The following is a 7,196-nucleotide window of genomic DNA, read 5'->3' as shown; positions in this document are numbered from 1 at the left end:
TTCAATTTTATATATCTTTGAAATTTTCTGTTATAAAAAGTTCAAAAAATAAGAAGATAGAGATTGAAAAGCAATCCAGCAACTGATTGCTAAGAAAGTTTGATGGCTAAAATATTTTTTAAATAACAACAATAAAAATAATGGTAGCCAAGCACTTTATATTCACTTTCTATTTTTTTGATCTTCCTAACAAGCTTGTGAGTCAGAGGTTAATTCTCATCTTTTGACGGGAAGCAAGCTCAGAGTGGTTACTGATTGGTCCTACATCCCATCATTGGGCTGGAGACGCGGTACCTGGGGAGGCTGGCGTGGTTTCTTCTGTAAAACACTGTTTCTCTGGGTGGCTCATGACAGTTCTTTACTCAGGGGGCTCTGGCAGAATAGAGAGAGAGGTAGGGGGCCTTCTGGTCCTTTCTTGCATTCAGCCCTCTGCCTGTGAACTCTTGCTAAGGCATTAACTGGTAATTTATGAGAAAGTTTAAGGGGTATCTTCACCCAGGGTGTACATATTCAAAAAGTTAACAAACATGTTTCAGACACTCAGTAGGCCCCATAAAAGGCACTATGGGGGCAGATAATGACAACATGGAACAGAGCAATTGGAGGGATAAGTGTTCATCTAATGGTGTCTCCTCCCTTTTCTACCCACAACTCTTTGGGAGTACTCAGTGAGTTCTGGAATACTCTGACTACATCACGTATGAGTATGGATTTGTTGAGTGAAAATTGTAAAATAAAAGAAATATTTATCTTGAGAGATATCATCATAAGACTATAAACATAGGGTTAATTTATCTCTGTAAATTATCTCAAGAAGGAGGATTAGCTAAGAATCTTAAATATAAATTTGCACTAGAAGGGTGTCCAAAGGAAGAAAATATGTATATTGGTACTAAGTAAAATTGTTTCTCATGGCAGCCCTGAGGACCATCAAGTTGGGTTGGGATTCCTATGAAAGACAGTGACAAAGGAGTACCCTGGGCGAGGATCTGGATTTATAATAGTTCAAGCTCCCAAAAATTACTTTATGCAGACTATTTCATATATGAGGTGAAAAGGAGAGTCAGCTTTATAAACCTCAGAATTCACCAAGGCACATGAAGTTCATCTTCCCAGATGAGGAGCCCAGGAAAGATGCTTGGATTTGTCATTATCATCCTGGCATAGGATGGAGGACAGAGGGGGAAGGAATCACATTCCTTACACTGACTTCAGTGACCCCGCACCCTCTTTTTTCTCTTTCTCTTATCTTTTTTTTTTTTCTCGGTAACAGAAGAGGGGTTTGGAAACTCAAGAGCACATAAGTGAACAAAACATCAAACCTGCTCTTAAGAAAAAAATGTTCAATCTCAAGCATGTTGATATATACATGTGGAATTTATAGTGCCAAGAGGGTGTTATATGTTCTAACATATATGTTACAGCACAGGTATAAACAATGTGCTGTTAATACAAGAGAGATACATATGAGAGAAATAATTCTGCAGAAACGGGGTGGCAAGAGCTTCCTTGAAGAAACAATATGCTTATAGGTCCTTGGGGTATGGATATGAGTGCAACAGATGAATGAAACAAAAATAAATTCCAGAAGGGACAGCAATTATTTATTCAAAAACCATTTGTTCATTGCCCAGAATAATCCAGGCATTCTCCTGGATACAAGGACAAAAAGCCATGAGGTGACCTAGTACATCATGCTGTGCATATAGGAATGTACACACACACTGTTCTTTTTTTTTTTTTTTTTTTTTTTTTTTGAGATAGAGTCTTGCTCTGTCACCAGGCTGGAGTGCAATGGTGCTATCTTGGCTCACTGCAACCTCTGCCTCCCAGGTTCAAGTGATTCCCCTGCCTTAGCCTCCTGGGAAGCTGGGACTATAGGCGCACATCACCACGCCCAGCTAATTTTTGTATTTTTAGCAGAGACAGGGTTTCCCATGTTGGCCAGGATGGTCTTGATTTCCTGACCTCATGATCTGCCCACTTTGGCCTCCCAAAGTGCTGGGATTACAGGCGTGAGCCACCGTGCCAGGCTCAAAAACTGTACTTTTGTGTGTATGCACACGTATATGTCAGCGGACCTGGGAGTCCAGGAAGGCAAACTGTAACCAGATAATGGAGGGTCTAGAATACCATACTAAAAGCTTATTTTGGGAAGGGAGTACAGGTCTTCCCTCAAGTCTGGGACCGGTTTCTACCCTTGAGATGTACAAATTATTTAATCTTTTTGGGAATTCCTAGCCAGCATAGTCAGGCAAGAGAAAGAAAGAAAGGACATCCAAGTTAGAAAACAGGAAATCAAACTATCTCTGTTTGCTGATGATTATACCTAGAAAACCCTAAAGACTCCTCCAAAAGACTTCTAGATGTGATCAATGAATTCAGTAGTCTCAGGTTACAAAATCAATGTACATAAGTCAGTAGCAGCATTGCTATACACCAACAACAAACAAGCTGAGAATTAAAAAAAGAACTCAATCCCTTTTACAATAGCTATTAAAAAATACCCAGATATATACTTAACCAAGGAGGTGAAAGATCTCTACAAGGAGAACTGCAAAACACTGCTGAAAGAAATCATAAATTACACAAACAAATGGAAATACATCTCATGTTCATAGATTGGAAGAAACAATATTGTGAACATGATTATACTGCTCAAAGCAATCTACAGATTCAGCGCAATTCCTATCAAAATACTAACATCATTTTTCAGAGAATTAGAAGAAGCAATCTTAAAATTCATACAGAACCAAAAAAGAGCCCAGACACTCAAAGCAATTCTAAGCAAAAAGAAAAAATCTGAAGGCATCATATTAACTGACTTCAAATTATACTACAAGGCTGTAGTAACCACAACAGTATGGTACTGGTATAAAAGTAGGCACGTAGACCAGTGGAAGAGAATTGAGAGCCCAGAAATAAAGCCAAACACTTACAAACAACTGATTTTTGACAAAGCACATGAAACTGTAAACTGAGGAAAGGACATCCTATTTAATAAATGGTGTTGGGAAAACTGGATAGCCACATACAGAAGAATGAAACTGAATCCTTATCTGTCACCAAATACAAAAGTTAACTCAAGATGGATTAAAGACTTAAATCTTAAGACCTGAAACCATAAGAAATATAGAGGAAACCTAGAAAAGTTTTTCTGGACATGGGCCTAGGCAAAGCTTTTATGACTAAGATCACAAAAGCAAATACAACAAAGACAAAAGTAAAGAAAATATATAAGATACAAGCAGCCAACAAATGTATAAAAATGCTCACTATCACCAATTATCAGAGAAATGCAAATTAAAACCACAATAAGTTTCTACCTTATCCAAGTCAGAATGACCATTGTTAAAATGTAAAAAAAAACAATAGATGTTGGCATAGATGTGGTGAAAAGGGAACATTTATACACTGCTGGTGGAAATTCAAATTAGTATAACTTCTATGGAAAACAGTATGGAGATTTCTCAAAGAACTATAAGTAGATCTACCATTTGATCCTACTACTGGGCAATCCCACTACTGGGTATCTACCTAGAGGACAAGAAGTCATTATAACAAAAAGATTCATAATTACAAAGATAAGGAATCAAGTGATAAGTGGATAAAGAAAATGTGTTGTGCATATGTATACACCATGGAATACTCAGCCACAGAAAAGAATGAAATAATGTTTTTTGCAATAACTTGGATGAAACTGAAGTCTATGATCCTAAGTGAAATAACTCAGGAATGGAAAACCAATATTGCATGTTCTAAGTGAGAGTTAAGCTATGGGTATGCAGAGGCATACAGAGTGGTGTAATGGAAATGGGAGACTCAAGGAAGGGAGGGTAAGGGTGGTTAGGGGAAGAAAAATTATCTATTGGGTACAATGTAGGCTGCTCTGGTGATGGGTACATTAAAATCTCAGACTTCACCACTATACGATTCATCCATGAAACCAAAAACCACTTGTATCCCCAAAGCTACTGAAATTAAAAAATTAAAACTGAAAAAAAGACTAAGAAAAATACCTAATCTTTCACTCCGAGTTTTCCCCTTTGGTAAAATGAGCATACCAATACTTACTCTGAATAGTTTTGAGGAGCGTCATATGTTTGTAAATCCCTTATTGTAGTTTCTGGGTTTTAGTGATCACTCAGTAATGGGATCCACTAATTGTTTGGGGAAGAGAAGTAGCCGAAGGGATTTGGGTTTGCAAGAGGTCATTATGGAGGCCATGATTGGAAGCATGGATGGGAGTGAGAGGGATTGGGCAGAGTGAGGTGAAATACTGAGTGTGGGCTCTGGGAGGCCAGTGAGGAGGCTGGAGCAATAGTCTAGGCAAGAGATGAGGACCCACACTAAGGCTGTGAAATGGAATGGGCAATAACTATTTTTTTTTTTTTTTTTTGAGACAGAGTTTCGCTCTTCTTACCCAGGCTGGAGTGCAATGGCGCGATCTTGGCTCACTGCAACCTCCGCCTCCTGGGTTTAGGCAATTCTCCTGCCTCAGCCTCCTGAGTCGCTGGGATTACAGGCACGCGCCAACATGCCCAGCTAATTTTTTGTAGTTTTAGTAGAGACGGGGTTTCACCATGTTGACCAGGATGGTCTCGATCTCTTGACCTCGTGATCCACCCGCCTCGGCCTCCCAAAGTGCTGGGATTACAGGCGTGAGCCACCGCGCCCGGCCGGGCAATAACTATTTAGGTGACACAATCAGCTGACTGACTAGCTGAATGTAGGAGGTGAGGGAAAGAGAGCTTTCTAGTTGCATGGCAGTTCAGCTATTCTGGATCTGTAATACAGAAGGAGGAAGCCTGAGGGAGTGGGGCTGAAGGATTGGCAGGGAGGGGAAAGGGAAGGAGAGAAAGAGGGCATATTGAGGAGCAGAACATCTTAGAAAAACAAGAATGCTTCATTGCTCTGTGAGTGTGGGAGGCAGGAGGTGAGCAGGCTCCACATCCTGAACCAAGTCAACTTTAGAATCTCCAGGGAGTGCCCTGCACATGTGACTTCCCCCAAAGAGGCATTACTGAAGGACTTCTTTCTAACTTGTGTCGTGCGTAGTTGACTTTCTTTGTCTACAGGACTCTCCCAGAGGCCAACTGCCTTGGTTTCAATCCACCCACTTAACTTCCTCCACTGCAGTTTTCCACAGATCTTACTCAGCAACTTCAGGTCTAATCCTGAATTGTGTTTGAGTGCCATTGTTTTTAGTGCCATTGTAGTTGCAGTTCATCTGTGAGGTCATTTCCTGATGTTCTACCCAGAAGTTCCAAGTGGTTTCCCACAGGTGGAAAGACAGAACGACAAAGGGGAAAAAATTCCTGACTCTGGCTTCTCATTATGAAAGGGTAGCAATTGCTCCCCTTTGGAGTTTGAGGGACAATCCAAGACTTGTCTCTACCACAGGAGGAGAACAAGGCAGCAGCTTATTCTTGGTACCATCAGCACCATACACAATGTTTGGACGCAACTGGTAGTTCATGAGAAAACAGTAAATGGAAGCATTTTTCAGGTGCAAAACACTTAGGACAAATTCTTTACTGAGGGGGCGGGTGGAGAAGAGAATGCTGGAAGGCCTTAGCGTTGAAAAGGAGTCAAGTGAAGATGACCAAGAAAAGGGAGGCTGCAGACATCCAGGATAAACTATGTGTGCATAACAATGTTGCTTAATGCGGTCTTGGTTGACAGCATAGTGTAGTGACAAAAGCTTATGTTCTAGAATTAGACAATTGTAAAATCAATCCAGACTCTTTACTAAATTACGTGAGCTTGGCTGAATCATTTTTCTTTTGGGGACTTAGTTACCTTGCTGTAAAGTGTTGATAATACCTCCCCTACAAAGGCTTTTACTACGGTTTTAGAATAGAGGGCAGGACTTAGGAGACTGGCAGTCAAAGGAGACTTTCCCATTACAGGATATCATTCTATTTATGTATCTATCTATATATCTACCTACCTACCTGCCTACCTACAGATCCATCCATCTCATATTAGTTTCAGTAAAGCTTGAGGTTATATTACTGTTCTTGCTTTGGTAGTAGAATCCCCAGTACTCGCTATGGTTACTAGCACACTGTAAGCGTTCAACAGATGTTTATTGGCTGGAAGAGTTACATTAATCTGTAATCTTTCTTTAAGAAATTAATCCTTTCTCCAGTCTTCCCTAAGTATATGTCACCACCATCAGCCCAGATATTTATGTCAAAAGTCTTGGTTCCTTGATTTATTGAGCACCTGCTGGGGTCTAGGCACCATGTGGGTTCTAAGAGTGGGGAAGATAGGAAGAGTGTGATGAGCTAGACCCAACGACAGCTCTCAAGAATGTTAGAGAAAAGGGAAGAACTTGTCATTTGTTCAACTTTCCACTCATCTTTAGGTATAACGCCTAAGTGGGCCATTTCGAGTGTGTTTTTACAGCCCTTGGACAAACATGTAGAAATAATTATAAGCCACAGCCATCTGAATGGAGAAAAGGCTGCCGTGAAGTGGTTCCCTGGTCATCGGATGTGTGAATGCCATACTCTGGAATTCTCACTATTTGTGAAAACTACGAAGGAATGATGCTTGTTTTAACTCCTGCTAGACTTCTCCCACTCTGGTCCAGCCTCTGTAGATGACATAAATGCCCAGAATAAGAATTTTAAAAGCACATGGAAAATGACTCTTGGCTAAATCTTTTGTGAAGCTAACTTAAAGCTGAGTGAGTTAGCTTATTTCTATTGAGTGTGGGCTGCACTTTATATATATTTCTATTGAATGTGGGCTGCACTTTATATATCTATGACTATGTATAAAAAAATCGTTTCAAAAAATTCTGTGACTCTTTGGCTTAACTGTGAGTCACAAGGCTCCCATTTTAGAGTGCGTGTGTGTGTGTGTGTGTGAGAACTTTGGGCATAAAGTGTATATTAATATGTACTTGTAAAGAAGTGGGATGTGTATGTAGAAAGTTTTATAGTTTTGTTAAAGCAAGGGGAGTGTAATGGAGGAGAAAGAGAAAGTATGTATGTGTGTGCATGTGGTGCAGGTGGTGGGCAGAATTACATGAGCAGCCAACTTCTTAGTGACCCAGACAGTGATACAAGATATGAAGGGTTGTTAAGAGGTGATTGTTTTCCTTTCAGAATAGCACACAGGTCTTTGAGGAGCCCTTGACTTTCTCTTTCCTCCTTGTCTTGTTAAAAGGGGATTAGAATCCA

The 7,196-nt window shown here is 40.2% G+C and overlaps 1 protein-coding gene and 1 long non-coding RNA gene across 5 annotated transcripts in view; both read right to left on the bottom strand.

Annotated features, from left to right (window-relative positions):
- Positions 1-5,668, bottom strand: part of LOC116527790 — a 25,841-nt gene extending 20,173 nt beyond the window's left edge. The window contains exons 1-2 of the long non-coding RNA XR_004258747.1: positions 5,656-5,668; positions 3,049-3,059 (exon numbers count right to left, since the gene is read on the bottom strand). This is a non-coding gene — a long non-coding RNA (uncharacterized LOC116527790). The remainder of the gene's footprint in view (positions 1-3,048; positions 3,060-5,655) is intronic.
- SH3RF2 (SH3 domain containing ring finger 2) overlaps positions 1-7,196 on the bottom strand; it is a 150,139-nt gene that overhangs the window by 64,888 nt on the left and 78,055 nt on the right. The gene's annotated exons all lie outside the window — the stretch shown is intronic.

The sequence above is a fragment of the Sapajus apella genome, unplaced genomic scaffold (genome assembly GCF_009761245.1).
Source record: "Sapajus apella isolate SASKATOON/1434 unplaced genomic scaffold, GSC_monkey_1.0 scaffold1, whole genome shotgun sequence".
NCBI classification, from domain to species: Eukaryota; Metazoa; Chordata; class Mammalia; order Primates; family Cebidae; genus Sapajus; species Sapajus apella.
This window is presented reverse-complemented; position numbering and strand designations above follow the sequence as displayed.